Here is an 18365-nt window from a genome sequence, read left to right as displayed (position 1 = left end):
TATGTATGTAAACACTTAAATTGTATTGTTACGGAATCTGAATTTTCTATAAAACCTTTCCGCTCCTATAAATACAACCAACGGGACGCGCCAAAGAAGAGTATCTATTATTAGTTTGCTATAGTCAGTGAGCTATAAACTTTGGAAGCTATGACTGTGATTGTTATAACGCTTATCAATCGGAAAACTTCGGATATTTGACCAGGAATATTTATAAATTTCGAACATTACAAACCATTTAACTGCAGTGGATTCACATCTGACACTGATACTTTTACGAAAACATTACCTAACTTCATCGATGGAAAACTCAGTGTGTGTGGCAAAGGACAAAGCTAGCTAACTTCCTGGCGAATCGTACCTGCATCGTGAACCCTCGATAAGATATCAAGGAAGTTCCAAACTAGAAAGAAGACTTATATTGTTTGTAAGTTTGTAAAACTTTTGTTTATAAATCATTGTTTATAATAACTATTTGTAACAACTGTTATTGTAAATTGTACTGCCGCGTGTATATCAAAACGTATTTGTGTTAAACAAGAAAACTGTGTATCAATCTTGTTGACAAATATTACAAATTGACTATATATCGGCATACTAAATACTAAATCCAAAGTACAATTCAACTGCTGGATTTGAATTATCAGTTAACTCAATTTCAGACCATGTGAAATTCTAATACGCGATACAAAAAACCCGCGTAACATTGTATGACTGTGGGTGTAACATACGAGTGGTGGTCAGATGTCCAATTCGATTGAATATGAGTACAGTAGTTGTTGACTGGGATTTTTGACCAGCCACCTCATTTTCGTTTTGGTATTATTTCAATATTAGGAACGGTTATGCACAGATAGCCATTTGTATTCAGTTCTGAGACAAACAAAAGTTCATCCCGTTCCAAACTTAAATGTATAGCAAAATGGATGTGTATAAAAATAACACGAAAAAACAGAAGTACGCCGTTTCAGTTCACTATAAATTCCCTTTAGCCTTAACTATATCCTCTAACTATGTGTCCCTTGAGGCTTAAATATATCCTTCAATTATGTGATTGTAGAAATGTTGGATAGCTTTTAATCGTTTGCTGTATTTTTGTTTTAACATCTCTAACTAACGTAAATAACACGAAATAGATATTAAGTGTTTTTATTTAAACATAAAGTTATTCCACAATTTATTTAAGATATTATCTATTTCTGATATAGCCTGCTCAATTTTACAGGATAATCTTCATGGCAGAGAATAATTCTATTACATTAGGTTATTTTTATTGGATAAGATTGAAAAAATCACCTCTTTCTCTCTATATATAATAATATATAAATACATACTTACAATTTTGTGTTAATTGTACTGCTTACTCACCTTAAGAGGACTTGCAGGCCTCAGGGCACAACATGTTTTGCAAATGAGGACATGGGCATGCTTTGTATATAAACAGGCGTTAAGATGCAAGCCCGCTGTGATTTTTCGTCCAGTTTTTTTTTTTCTTTTAGAGAAAGCTGTCTTATCGTATGATCGTTATGAACACTTGTCTTGGTGTTTCCAGTTTAAGTGAAGATTGTGGCATACGATAAAGTTAGAGGTAGGTGGGCTAGGGAATTCACGAGCGGCAGAGACAAGATACTCAGATTAGGACACGAAGCTATAAAGTGGTCAGATACGAAGAGGAAGGCCATAAATTTTGAATTCGTCCTCTGATGTTCTGGCCTGGCCCTCCTTAACTGAATCGATTGACCACCAGATACACAATGATTTATTCGTTGAATAATTACCACCCAAATGCATATTTTCAATCATTTTGAAAATCCAACAGAATACACCACGTCAGGTTCCATCTTAGCTCACCTGACTGCAAATCGATCTGTTACGTTTTGTGCAAATATTTTGTTAAGTATAGCCATACCGCGCAAATTTTAAAAATTATCGATTCATTTGAACCTAGCAAGCAAAACAAGAACCTTAACCCTAGATAGAAAATATCTAGTTGGGATATTCCATATAAATGAATATAATCGCCCTTACTCGTTAAAGGTTACAATATACACGTTTAAGGTTAAAGGTTACAATATACACGTTTAAGGTGTTTTGTAGCGCGAATTTTCAAGCCTGTAAGATAGACTTTAGTAAGTGGAATTTAATAATAGAATTACCAATAAACTTCATGGATCGATCGGATTTTTAAAAGGATTTTTGAAACAATTTATACTTCAAATTGCTTGTACGTTCATGACCCTGTTGCTTGCAGGGTCCCTAATGACATACGAGTCCCAACAAAAAGTGACATCAAACTGAAATTGATCCCTCTATTGCTGTGACTTCCTGTAAATTGATCCCTCTAGTGCTGTGGCTTCCTGTATATTTTACATATAAAATGAATGATTTTACTCTATATTTTCTTTCAGTTCTTTACACTGACTGTAACTGGCAAATACCTACAAGTATTCGATATAGCGCAATATACAATATTTGAAATACAACGGTAATTAAAGGTGTATTTATGAGGTATATTTTCATTCCTTTGCCTATTTTGATGTACTTGATTTTGCTGCTTACTCAACTGTTATTTTAATACCAAGTACAAAGAAATGATCACTCTACACGAGGTTGTAGAAAAGTTTTAAGAACAATAAGTTTCATGTCATTAAACTGTCAGTCTCTTTAAAAAACAACAGCAAATAACTTACGAAAAGAGCATTTCTTATATATTTATGATCCTCTTTTACTGAGCATTTCTTATATATCTATGACTCTCTTTTACTGAGCATTTCTTATATATCTATGACCCTCTTTTACTGAGCATTTCTTATATATCTATGACCCTCTTTTACTGAGCATTTCTTATATATCTATGACACTCTTTTACTGAGCATTTCGTATATATCTATAATCCTCTTTTACTGAGCATTTCGTATATATCTATAATCCTCTTTTACTGCCTATACGATATAGACAGTTATAACAACATTGTGCGTATAATGCGAACGTCACCAAATTCAAATCAATTCGCTCTACTGGTTTAATAACATAATTACTGTTTATAAGCATTCCAAATAAACTTTAGGTTTTCAAAGGCAGTCACTTCAGATGTTTTTGTAACTCTGATGAGAAAAAGTAAATACTCGAATGGGGATTATGCTTGTGATTCCAGACTTTTTCTAAACATGATAAAGGTGCTTCAGATATTACGTGAAATTTTGCTCTATACTAACGAATGTTTGTGTTCAATCCATAAGGTCGATTTTCTCTTCTTATAAAATTATGTTTCCAGGCTATCTTCACATATAGATGTCACAAGCTTCAAGTTGAGCCACAAACACTTTTAAAATACACTTTATATGGAAAACAACAGATACAACAAAGGTTGAAAAAGCCTCTCTCGTAAAGAAATCATAAATGACCTCCAACATTTGCAGCAAATAAATATTACAGGTACGTGGAATGAACCTATAAGTTTAATTCTGTTGATAGTTTACACAACTGAGACTTACACTCAGACTATATGTGTGTGTGTCGCTGTCTTCCAAATGGATAAAAGTCACCAAAATATAGTACAAGGGCAATATTAATTATAGCGAGACCCTACACAATAAGCTTAATTAGTTACTGCTAAAGAGAGGGGGGTAGAGACGGTGACGTCATAGTTATACGAAGTGGAACTAGAGAACGCATTGGTATTATTTTATCACAATTACAGTTTCACTTTATAATTCAAATATTAAATCTGGGATACTGTTATCAAGGTTCTGTAGGCGGACGGTGTTGCTAAGGTTCTATAGATGGATGGTCTTACTAAGCATGTTGTGTGTGTCTTACAAAGGCGGACGATATTTCTGTAGGCGGATAGTGTTACTTTTGTCCCATATGACAGCATACAGGTTGAAATTTGTCTCAACATGTGTTTATAGTTTTAATTTATGTATCTAATTGCATTACGCATGTTTTAAAAGAGCAGATGGTGTTACTATAGGCGGATGGTGTTACCTAGGTTCTGTATGTTGATGGTGTTACTAAGGTTCTATGGACGAATTGTGTTTGTAGTTTGTATAGGTGGACAGTATTATCGAGGTTATATAGGCAGTTGATGTTTCTATAGGTGGACAATGTTACTATACTTCTGACTTCTGTAGAACTGCATACAGATTTCCTTTGGTTTCAACTTATATTTATAGTTTTTATTTATATATTTAACTGTATTACATGTGTTTTCAAAAGACGTTGGTGTTACTAGGCGGACTGTGTTCTTAAGGCTCTATAAGTGTATGGTATTACTTGGTAAGTTGTATTACTAAGGTTAGTGCTGCTAGGGTGGATGATGTTTCTATAAATGGATAGTTCAATAGGATGATGATCTCATTGTAGGGTGTCTCAACATGTAATTACGTCATCAACATTGTAGTCTATATTTAATTATATGTCCTAAAAAGTTACAAGTAAAACTTATGAGACAACTATTAGAGCATAGTGTATTACATATGTAAGTTTTATTGCACATACTATCTTAATTTATCCATCATTTGAATGAAGCAAGTATTATAGCATAACCAATAACTTACTTTACATACTTTTACAATTATCTCTCGTGAAAGAGTTTTACTAAACCTAATGTTTCGTTTCTATAAATACTGAACGATACAGTTACATTATTATTCTACAGCCAATCGTGTTTTTTTTTTTCGGATTTAACTTTCAACTTAGTACACATTTAATATTTTGCTTCTATATTTAACTTGCATAACATACTTATTACATTTATCGTCCTGAAATGGACGGATTTTTTATGATAACATAATTATTCAGATCTCTCAATAATAAAGAATAATGTAACGTACAAGTTTGCTGTTTCAGTTTATAACTATATATAACACGTTTCACTAGTTATAATGTTGGGCTTAAAATCATATTCTTATGCTAACCTCTATGTATGTAGTTCTGTTTTCATTAGGATCTTTAATTATAACACATGGTTAATAAACTCGGTAGTAAATCATTTTCCTACAACTAACGGCCCGGCATGGCCAAGTGGCTAGGGAGGTCGCGGGTTCAAATCCCCACCCACCAAACATACTCGCCCTTTCAGCGTGGGGGCGTTATAATGTAACGGTCAATCCCACAATTCGTTGATGAAAGAGTAGCCCAAGAGTTAGCGGTGGGTGATGATGACTAGCTGACTTCCTTCTAGTTTTACACTGCTAAATTAGGAACGGCTAGCGCAGATATCCCTCGTGTAGCTTTGCGCGAAATTCAAAGAACAAACAATTCTGTAACTAAATATGATAAATGAATGACTTGCTGTTTAACCAATCACTTTAGCCCCCCCAGTGGCACAGCAGTATGTCTGTGGACTTACAACGCTAGAATCCGGGTTTCGATACCCGTGTTGGGCAGAGCACAGATAGACCATTGTGTAGCTTTGTGCTTAATTAAAATCAAACAAACCAATCACTTTACTACTATAAAAATATTAATATAGTAACACTTACCAATTTTTGATTTCTATAAGCATATCATACAATTAAATTTCATACAATTTTGTGATTTTAGAGTATAGTTTATAAACAAACTTTCTTTGTGCATAAACCAAAACGTCTGCAACAGTTATCTTGCACACATTTCTGATTCACACTAACAATGTATGATCTGTGTGGACCATGCTTATTATAGTTAAGTTGGTATTATTCCTATCATATAACATAATATTATAGTCTTAATGTTTACATCTTAAATGTTCAATGAAATAGTTTTAATATTTATGAAAATTAGTAAAGTTCATTGTAGCAACATAAATACGATAAGTATGGTTGTCAATCACATGACTCTCTTTTAAGACACAGAGTTGCAAAAACTTATGTTCAGTCTATATTAAATCTAAGACGACTTTCTTGAGTTGCGGGAACATCCAAATGCACAGCAATAAGACTAATAATATTTCTTTACAAATATATTGTTACTGGTTCTTTACTATGGGTTTTCCAATGAGAAGAAACGTAACAGCATCTGGACTGTATGCAACTTTCAACGCAGGTCATTGCCTACGATACCTTTCTCCTGATATCAGATTTGTTGTGTCGGCTGGAAATGTAGTGAAGTCTCGGTTAAAACACTATTTATATTAGTCATTAACATTGCATCATTTATTAAGTTATCTAACTTTACGTGTTGCATTTACAGCTAATCCAACGAGTTCTGATACTACGTGAAAGGCCAGTTGTGTGCATTGAAAAGTGTATGGGCAGTCTAGATGCTGTTAGGTTTCTTCTCGTTGGAAACCTATAGTAAAGAGTTGTAAAGAAAAATACTATAAGTCATATTGTTATGTGTTTGGATGTTCCTGTAGTTCAAGAAAGTCATTGTATGTTTCGCATAGATTGAACATAAATTTTTGTGACTTTGTATACTATACAAAGGAAACTACATCACCTACTAACTGAGTGCTTCTCTACATTTAATGGAATCTTGACCTCATACCCAGATGATCTTTTTTAAGGAGCCAATAGTGTCTAGTATGGATTAAAAAAGTTATCTTGAAATAGTTATGTGATCATCGATAAAATGGTTCTTCTGGTGGTAAATGAGTGTACAATGTGAAATCTCTTGCCATTGCAATGTCGATCGTCATCGGAGAAAACAAAAAGTTTAAGTACCAGTGTTTGATGGCAGCCTCATGCATAAGAAGAAAGTTTTTTATGACTGTAACTTAAGGGTTTGTTTGTTTGTTTTGAATTTCGCGCAATCCTACACGAGGGCTATCTGCGCTAGCCGTCCCTAATTTAGCAGTGAAGACTAGAGGGAAGGCAGCTAGTCATCACCACCCACCGCCAACTCTTGGGCTACTCTTTTTACCAACGAATAGTGGGATTTACCGTCACATTATAACGCCCCCATGGCTGAAAGGGCGAGCATGTTTGGTGTGACGGGGATTCGAATCCACGACCCTCAGATTGTGAGTCGAGCGCCTTAACCACCTGGCCATGCCGGGCCGTAACTTAAGGGAGAACTATGTGACAATGTGTTATGGTTTTATCTTATTCTGAACTGTTCTAATTTTCGTAAATTTTAACAAATTTCGTCGACGTTTAGGATGCAAAAATTAAAACACTGTTAATATGTTATATGTAGGAATAATACTATCTTAAATATAATAAGCATGGTCTTTGAACAATGATCTTTGGAGATAAATTTAATCATGTTGGTGAATGTCTTACGTGCTTTTTATGTGAATTTGTATGAACACTCTTTATAAACTGATTTCATGTAAAAGATAGATATGTCTTTTCTTGCAGACCATATACCTTTTGTTGTGAGATCACAAAACTTACAAGTACATCACCATATCGAAAATGTTCACTATGATAGTCATGGTATTTATTGTTCCAATGATAGAGTAATGTAACACATTTTTCATCCTTTATATCATACAAGAGCCTGATAGTTAATTGTGCCTCGTTAAAACCTCAACACATCACATTTTTCGTTCAGCATTACAACAACTAGAGATTATGATTTTCATAAAATAAAAATGAATGACAATGCATAAAATTAATAACATTGCTTTTGGTCCAGTGAATATCTAATTTTTCCTAAATATTATAATGTTTACAAATGCTCAATATATATACGAGTAGATTCTAGATTTTATACTTACAACCACTGTTTTATTTTGTTATATATCAGACAAAATATATTAGCTCTTGTTTTCATTACGTTAAAATATTGCATGACAACAGAACAGGTTGATTCTTAAGTTGAGACCATTGACAACTATAGATATCCAATGAACAAAGCTCAACAGAAGAGTCTAACATAGTAGAATATATACAAGAATTGCATGCTAACTGAAATGTACTAGACTTATATGAAAGTTAATTTAATCAACAATCCAATATTCTATAGTTCATACATGTTTCAATTTGTATTATTCCTAAATATCAGAGGGTATCGCGTTGTCAGCAGAATTTGCCACTGAAATATATTTGAAAAACACAATCCAAATTGTAAGATGAACAACATATTTTTATGTATCTAAACACACATCAACCTGAAAGAGATAAACTATGTATAAATCTTGGTGAGTTATATTTGTAAATAATAGTAATCTGAAACTACAAATATGTGTGTGTTCTAAACCAATAACTTCGTAATGTACCATCACATACTGAGAATGTCATGAATGTACATTTAGCTTTCTGTATCATTATGTAAAGTGAAAGAATAGATAAATTCGTTGTTTATTCACTTTCACGTTTAGTGGCATATAGCTTATTTTGGAAGTAAAATATATTCTATAAAGATAAACAGTAAATATGATGGATTTATAAAATATGAAATAATTATGTTTTCTTGGAGACCATATCTTTTATTGTTGAAAGCAACAAAATTGAAATCTTTTGTCACGAACTTCTACAGATTTTGTTCATAAAAACTTCAAAAGTAGAATGTATGCACATTATTTGTGAAAAAGCATAGATAAAGTCGTCTTTTTTCTAACTTGAAGTTTTGTTAATAAATGTTTTGGGATGTATGGTACTTGTTAAGTCTGTGATTTTACTTACATATATTAATACTAGCATATTGGGCTATGATGAAACATGAGTTTTATATAAGAAATATAAATAGAGACTTGTATTAGTTTTGAAATGTACATATTAGACATGGATATTAATGGGGTGTAATTCATCATAAAAGACTAGGCTAAATATGTATAGGTTAGTACTTTATAAACTAAGATGTTTTCGTGAATACTATATTAGTGTATCTTCAAGTTTTGTTAACAGATGTTTCAGTGTGTGTGATACTTGTTAAGTCTGTTATTTAAATCACATGTATTAATATTTACTTAAAATATATTAGACTATGATGAAATGTGAGTTTTACCTAAGAAAACATACAGAATGCTGATTTGCAACTGATTATTAATAGATTTGTTGATCTTGCTATAAAGTATAAGTGAAAGATAATGCATCCCATGTTATCATAATGTTGTTTCAAAATATCTATGAGGAAATATATGGTTTGAAATAGTCGAGAAGCTCATTTTTTTAGACTAAAAACTGAAATCTCACATGCATTGAACATGCAGTATGAACAAATAATTCTGCTGGTGTCGCAAAATAATTATGTTTGATTATAATGCACATGTTTTAATCCTTTATTCATAGTAACTGTCGTTAGTACGATGTATTAACATATCTCGTGTTACACAAGTGAAAAATATAAGCTCTAACAGAAATAATAATATAAACATAATATACAAAAGATGTATGAAAGCTAATTCAGTATTTTATAAGGTAAGATGTTTTTAGTATATTAGTGTATCTTGAAGCTTTGTTAACAAATGTTTCAATATGTGCAACACGTAAGTTTGTGATTTTACTTACATATATTAATGATAGCATATTGGGCTACAATGAAACATGTGGTACATGTACGAAAAATATAAGTGGAGATTTGTATTAGATGTTCAAACATACTTGGTATAATCTGTTATTCATGGGGTGTAATTTATCATAAAAGCTAGAAATGTAATTATCTGAAATTTGATCTTTATTCTGAACATTGATTTGTAACTGATGATTTGTGTAATTTTCAAGGGAAAAGATAATACACGTTACTGAAATATTGTTTTGTAATTTATGCAAGGAAAACATCTTTTTATAAATTGTCAATAAACTAGATTTTCTGAGCCTACAAATTGAAATCTCAAATGCATTCAACATGCAGTGTGAATAAATAATACAGCTGACGTCACAAAATAATTATGTTTGATTATAATGAACATGTTTGAATCCGTTATTCATATATTTATGTAGTGACATTTCTTTAGTTCAATGTATAAAAATATCTTGTGATATAACCAGTGTTTTTTACATAATATTACACAAATGAAAAATATGAATTGTAACTGAAATAGTAATATGAACATAATGTACAAAGTTATATAAAAGCTAATTAAGTATTTTACAAGTTAAGATATTTAAGGTACATTAGTGTATCTTGAAGTTTTGTTTAAAATGTTTCAGTACACTTGTCAAGTCTGTGATTTCACAGATTTGTAAAGTGCATTCTGTAATGATAAACAGTAAATATGCTGGATTTGTAATACATGAAAGAGTAATCACTTGTTTTATAATTAAAGGTGTTTTTAAGATTATGATTCCCAACTCTTTTTCTTTTATAAACTATGTTCGTTTGTGACAAATGTATATGATGCTTTGGTAAACTAATAAAATTAAATGTTAGAGTCTAATAGAATTTCTAATTTGGCAAAAATATATATAATATACATGTTTAAATCATCATAAACTGATATAACTTTAGTCTCACACAATTAACAAAATACAAATAACATATTTTACCAATAAGGCATATGTATATATGGATTTTCTAATTCCAGACCTTTAAGTGCTATTGATCTTTCATTCTGCCAGTTTTAAGAGAGAGATTGGTTGTCTGGCCACATGACAACCTCTCCTGCCCTTTTGTATTTCCTAAAATCAAAGTTTATCAATGCCATTTCAGTTGGACCTTTTAGACAGTATTAGTGTAATATAAAAATCTATGCAAAATAACTTTTTCAGATGTTTTGATTTTTGCATAAAGAAAGTTTGTCTACAAGATATATCTAAAAATCACAAAGTTTTATAAATTTTAATTGTATGATATGTTTTGTACTTTAATTGAATGTTCTATAGAAATTAATAAAATCATAAAAAATCCGTCCTTTTCAAGACGATAATTGTAAAAAGTATGTTATGGAAACTAAATATAGAAGCAAAAATTATACTACAGTATGTTACATGTGTACTAAATTGAAAGTATGTAAAGTAAGTATTGGTTCTCCTGTAATATTTGCCTGATTAAAAAAATGGACAAATTAAGATAGTATGAGCAATAAAAACTGGCATATGTAATACAATATGTTCTAATAGTTGTCTCATTAAAATGATGGTTTTACTTGTAACTTTTTAGGACGTATAGTTAAATATAGACTGCAATGTTGATGACATTATCACATTTTAAGACACCCTATGATGAGCTTATCATCCTATTGAACTATCTATTTATAGAAACACCATCTACCCTAGCAGCACTAAACTTGATAACACAATTTTCCTTCTAATACCATCCGCCTTTGCAAAAATATGTAATACAATTGAATATATAAATGAAAACTATAAACATAAGTTGCGACAAGTTGAACTCTCCATGCAATTCCATGGGACTATAGTAACACTATCCACCTATAGAAACACAGTCCACCTTTATAAAACACACATAATATGTATAATAAGACTATCCATCTATAGAACCTTAGTAACACTGTCCGCCTATAGAAACTTGATAACAAAATCCCAGATTTAATGTTTCAATTATAAAGCAAAACTGCAATTCCGATAAAACCTTTCAGTACTGATAATTGTAAACACACAATGTTATGAAAATTATATAAGTTTTAATTTTAAAACTTTGATTGTTACTATAAAGTTGATGTCATGTTGAGACATGTTAATTTACATCATGCTCTGGTGGTTTACTCATGAACTATCTGTGCGCTCACCATACCAACGCACTCTCTGGTGTCACTTCACAGAACTATTATCCTTTGCAACGCATTCTCTGGTTTGACATCGTAGAACTATGACGTCATCGTCTCTATCCCATCTCTCCCAGGCAACCAATCAGTGAGTGTGTCTAAGGTATCGCCCTAACTACTGAGAATACAACAATTTTTTGCAGGAGAAAATTATTCTGACTTTTTGTACCTTTCGTGCCCCCAGTGGCGCAACGGTAAGTCTACAAGCTTAAAACACTTAAAACCTGTTTCGATTCCCGTGGTGGGCACAGCCCTGATAGCCCATTGTGTAGCTTTGTGCTTAACTACAAACAGACTTTTTTGTTTCCAAAAGATGAGAAATAATCAGTGTCTTTCTAAATTTGTAACAACTATTTCATTTTTATATGTTATACGTTAGCTTCAATTTGGCGCACATGATAAGAAATAGGTAGATGGAATTCACACATGACAATAAATAGGTGGATGCAAATTTGAATTTATTTTATTTGCTAATCTCTTGTGTCTTTACACCAGTATGTTGATTTTGTTTTCTTTAAATCGAGCATCTTTCACTAACTTCTATATGTTTATTTGTTTTGTAGTATTTGATCATATGACTTAACCATAGAGTTGTAGTATTCGGCCATGTGATTTACTGAAGGAGTTGTAATATTTGACCATATGATTTACCTAAAGACTTGTAATATTCGACTATATGATTTACCCAAATAGTTATAGTATTTGGCCATATGATTAAACCATAGAGTTATATTATTCGACCGTATGAACTGCCTAAATATTTGTAGTATTCGACCATATAAGACTTATAGTATTCTACCATGTGGTCTAATCAAATACTTGTAGTATTCAGCAGTTTGATTTATTCAAAAAGTTGTAGTATATGGTAGTATGATTTACCTAAAGACTTGTAACATTTTTGTATTTTTGTGTTTAGAGATTTGGAAAGATTCTCTTGGATTTAATTATAGGGTGAACACAAATATTACTAGCAAGTAGATAATTTATTATAACTATTTATTCTACATTATTTTTTCGTTTTTTCTTTTTTTTTAGATATCGTTAACCTTTCGAATCTTAGTTACAAAATAATTACCTATATGTTTTACATTTTTCGTGTTTAGAAATCTGGAAAGTGCCTTCTTTAGGCTTAATTGTATCCTAAAAGTGATTATAACTAGTATTAGTTGATAGTTTTCTATTGGCCGAGAGTTGATTTGTGGAAGGTATTTATTTAAATGTAAAAGGCTTATATAGTACTTATAAAGTAAAGCCTCTCTTCTCCTAATATCTATATCTAACTCCATGACAGCCACGTATTAACAATCGAACAAATACATGTTATGGATATTTTAGTTTCAGAAATAAATACAGTGCTCTTTGGAACTATTATTATATGAACTATATGTAAGTGTTGAAATATCTGTTTCGAGTTACACAAACGTGACACTCTGTAGCAGAAAGTAACATAGTAATAAGTGTTGTTTTCCTTAAATATTTTGAAAGACAATGAATGACCATTTGATTCGCTGAAATTGGCTTTTACCAAAATTACTCTGTTTAAATTGAAGGAACTATTAAAAGCTGACAGAGATGAGTTGAATTTTGTTTTAAAACTTGATCGAATTAGAAAAATAAATCTGTAATTCAAATAGTTTTAGTGACTTTCACATCTGTAATATTGAAAAAAGACATCGTAAAATATATATATATTGTTAATGTGTGCAATTTTCAAGAAATACAACAATTTATTATTCATCACGTATATTTTATTTATTTTAAAGTGTTTGAATCAAGTATTTGTGATATTTACTAAAGCATTATATAGTAATTTTACAATTTAGTCATTCCTTTGGTGAAAGTATTATTCCACTTCACTTGTAATAGTCTGAAACATGAAACAGTTGTCTTACACGTTAATGGTTTATTTGATGACAGTATTATTTCTTTTGAATGATGACCTAGCAAAATATGAAACAGTAACTTCACTAACCTATTTAGTGACAGTTTTTGTTTTTGAATGACGACTTACTAAACATGACACAGTAATCTTATATTTTAGTTGTTTATTTGGTGGTAGTATTTTTTCTTTTGAATGATTGCATACAGAAACATGAAACAGTAATCTTACACTTTAGTATTTTCTTTAGTGATAGTGTTCCTTTTTTTTTGAATGATGACCTACTAGAACATGAAACAGTAATCTTACACTTTAATAATTTATTTTATTATAATGTTTATTTTTAAATGATGACCTATTTAAACATCAAACAGTAATCTTACACTTTAGTAATTTATTTTATGATAATGTTCTTTTTTCGAATGATGATCTATTTAAACATGAAACAGTAATCTTACACTTTAGTAATTTCTTTAGTGATAGTGTTCTTTTTTTCTGAATGATGACCTACTAGAACACGAAACAGTAATCTTACACTTTAATAATTTATTTTATTATGATGTTTCTTTTTGAATGATGACCTGTTTAAACATCAAACAGTAATCTTGCACATTAATGGTTTATTTGATGATAGTGTTCTTTCTTTTGAATCACAACCCACCGAAACACGAATCAATACATCAGTAAGACTTTAGGCAATACAAGAAATATATATTTAAGGTTACGATTATGGTGAGAAATACTAAAAGAAGTTCATAATAATCTAATGCATTTTTACCACACAATCAGTAAATAAGATAAAATTTACATACAAATGATTTCTAATTTATTAACATAAATTTTGAACTCAACTACTGGTTATTTGTGTTTCTTTTACAATGATTTTTTGAACTAGCTTTACATTTTAAGTGTCTTTAATTTATGCTATTTAAACATTTCATTGTATTATAAACGTATATTTACTATCTTTGGCATTAACTATTTCATCTTTAATGCTTGTTTTTTTTAAAAACTGCACTGAGTTATGGAACATTTAATTACGAGACTTAGCATTAGCTATCTCGTCCTAATCTTTTTTGTTTTCTTTTTGTTGAAAGGAGTCGTGAAATAAATTTTTTTTCCATTTAAAATATATTTTATACTCATTTGCAAAGACCTTCCTGAACTGTCCAAACTTACAGGACAAGTTTCATTTTTATAGATAATTGTAAAACAATTAACGTGTAAGATCTTAAAAGTAGAACTGCGTGTGTAATGCCTAACTTTGTTTCGATAACGTGCTGTACGTAAGTGTTATTGTACGATAAACGATTTTTACTATAACTCCCGTTAAATCTTATAGTCTGATAAACCACACTCAAAACAAAACAAGTCCACCTGTAGAAAGCGATTTCATCAGGTTTTTTAATCCCATATTCCTACTAAACATGCCCCTCCTTGTGGCTCAAAGATGGATGTGAGAGCTTATAACGAAAACATTTCGGTTTAGATCCATGCGGTGAGCACTGCAAATATACTTCATAATATGCTCTGTGCTTAACAATAAGCAAACATACTAAACACGAACTACTGGCAAGTAAAGACGCATGGACTTTAATTTCTTAACTTAAAAAAAAAATATCATTGAAAATTATTTTCCAGGTTGTGTTTATTTATTTATTATTATGTTTGTTTGCCAGTTAAGTATATTGAATTAGTGAAATTTCACCAATGCATCCATTTTGTTCGAATAACCAAAACTGCTTCGCCAGTTATAATTAACACGCAAAACAATTTATGACTCTCTTTCCTGGACAAGAAATTTCGTAGACATTACGTTAGAAAAAACCCACAAAGATGTTATCCTTCTAGACTGACAGAGAGCTTATTAAGACTGCACAATCAAACTGATTTTCTTAATGGATTCTAGTCAAGCGAAGTTTTAATTTATTCAAGAAAATAATGAACGTGAAAACAAACAAGCAACACGTAATTATAAATTTATTTCTAGCAAAACTAAAAAAGTATACTTTTTGTACTTTGTATATTTAGAAACAAGTTATTTTTATTATATCTTCTTTTAAACATTTTAAAATTTTCTGATAAATCATTTAATCGTCTCTCTAGCTGGGATCGGATAATTTTTATTAATGTATCCAAACATAGCTATGACGATATGTATAGTTATCTCGTTCTTCAGGTTTTGTCGGCCAATACTGGAGTAAAGACGTACTTTTTTTTAAGTAACAAAACGCTTTCTATAAAACTTTGATTTATGTGGAATGAAAAATATGATTCTATCGTCATCTCTTAATAGTGAAACAATAATTTAGGATTCTTTCATAAATAGAATTGTTATAGCTTGAAGTTTAAGTTTTATTACACTGCTTCGGTACATACGTCTTCATATAAATTATGAACGTAGTCACCTTGGCGTTGGTGATAATTATTATTAACGCAGTGGACGAGGGAATTCATTTTCGACAAATGATTTGGAAACGCCTTTACCAGATGGTTAGTGATTGTGATACAGTGTGCATACTAATAAACGTTGATTATTGCAATTTACTTACATGCTTTCACCCATACAGCAGATGGGTTTGGGGAGGGAAAGCGTTATACGACTTTTTTTAACAGTGAGGACCTTTGTACACTCTTTGTAATTCACTATAAACGTTCTTCTACCTCACAGTACCTTAAACAGGATGGAAGAAGCCCAAAAGGAAATGCAACGTTCTCTCTTTGAAAATGTTTTATATTTAGATTAGAACAGTTTGTGTGATTGCTGAGAATACTCAGTATTTGAGGTTAAATGTTTTCATTCCTTTCAAGATTTTTTCACAATGAAACAATATGTGCCTCACAGACAAGACTGAAGTTCTTTTTTTATCACATTTTATTCCTTTCAATATTTTTATTTACACAATGAAGCAATATTGTGCCTCACACACAAGACTGAAGTTCTGTTTTTAACACCTTAATTGGTAGCATTCCTTAGACATTATCTAAAGGCTGTGAAGTTTGCTTTTGTATTCGAAAGTTGGAAACATTTTATAAAGATCTTTTAAAAGCTGTGGAATTCACTTTTACCTTTCAAAGCTTACCTTAAAGCATAGGTTTTCTTTAAGTTTCCTCTGAATAGTGTATTTGAGGAGATAGATAGCCAAATTTAGAAACATTTTTTTCACCATGTTTTCTGTTTTGTGATTTCTATTATGTAATAAATGCTTAACTTTAAAACAAATTATGTGTACAATTTATTTTTGTTACTTTGATTTGTCTCAACCTGTGGTATTGTAAAACAAACATTTACTTGATAAAACATACAGATTCAAATTATTTGATAGAGTACAAATTAAATAGAAGTATTTAAGGCGAGGCTCAGCTTCAATTTTATTTCACTTTAACTTTTGTTTCTTTGTTTCTTATTGAGCACAAAGCTATACAAATGGAATATATGTGCCGTGCCTACAAATGGTATCGAAGCCCAATTTTAGCGCTATAAGCCCTCAGACTTACCACTGTTTGTTATGAAATTCGCGCAGAGCTATCTGCGTTAACCGTCTCTAAGTTAACAGTGAACGACTAGAGAGAAGTCAGTTAGTTATCGCCACCCACACCCACCTCTTGGGCTACTCTTTTACCAACGAATAGTGGGATTGATCGTCACATTATAACGCCCCCACGGCGGAAAGGGAGAGCATGTTTGATGGGACGGAGATTTTAGGTGCTACTAATGTGAGTATTGGAATAAGTATTTTCTATCAGATTCGAAGCCAGGAACGCTAACCACATTCCGATAATTTTTATTTACTTTTTTAAAAATGAAACCTTTTTATCGCTAATTTTTCTTTCTTCTTATTCTTAAAAGTACGTTTACGTAAAAATTTCTACCAGTAGCAAATTAATAATATCCACATTACTTGTAAAATATCATTACTGCTCACAGGATTATTTTGGAGGATTATCTATATGTTTAGGGTTAAGGAACTATAGTTACAGTTGCTAAGCGGACAGTTCAGTATTGTGATACTACAAATTGCAGATTTTTATCAAATTAGAATATTTTTGGTGTATCTTATTCTACTAAAATAAAAACATATTTTCCCAACTTTTATTTATTGATTATTTATCTATATACACACTAGACAACTTTAGCACCAGCCAAAGTACGGACTTTCCTCAGTCCAATTTTGGAGACCTTCGTAGCACATATATTAATGTGCTTGGTGTTAAAAATTAATATATATATATATATAAAGATAAACAGTAATTAATAATAATAAGCAAAAGTAGTTCTTGCTAGCCGGGAGCCTTCTTATGATCGGTTGTTAGGAATTAGGAACGGCGCAATGCTACCTGGACTGCAGGTTCATCCACTGTAAAAAGGATGGTTTTACTAGTATTGCTTCTATTACTATTTTATGCTTGAGGTGTTTAGCGCTGTCTTTGGCGTAGGCTGTCCTCTCTCCAATAATCTCTTTAAGGTGCTTCTAACAATAATGGCCAATTCATATTTGAGTTAAGTATCTGTCCTTCCCACATACCATTGAGCTCCATTGACTTTCGATTGACTAAAGTGTTTTCTGTTCCATTTCTTACCCAGTTTACATGCGATTTTATTGACGACATAACTCGAAGTTCTCACCAGGATGCTGAAGGGTTACATCTTACCAGACAGGTCGTTTACTTTCTAGTTAAATGATATGTCGTTGTGACCTAGAATATAGGTCAACATCTTACCAGACAGGTCGTTTACTTTCTAGTTAAATGATATGTCGTTGTGACCTAGAATATAGGTCAACATCTTACCAGACAGGTCGTTTACTTTCTAGTTAAATGATATGTCGTTGTGACCTAGAATATAGGTCAACATCTTACCAGACAGGTCGTTTACTTTCTAGTTAAATG

The sequence above is a fragment of the Limulus polyphemus genome, unplaced genomic scaffold, assembly GCF_000517525.1.
Source record: "Limulus polyphemus unplaced genomic scaffold, Limulus_polyphemus-2.1.2 Scaffold1180, whole genome shotgun sequence".
In the NCBI taxonomy this organism is placed as follows: domain Eukaryota; kingdom Metazoa; phylum Arthropoda; class Merostomata; order Xiphosura; family Limulidae; genus Limulus; species Limulus polyphemus.
This window is presented reverse-complemented; position numbering follows the sequence as displayed.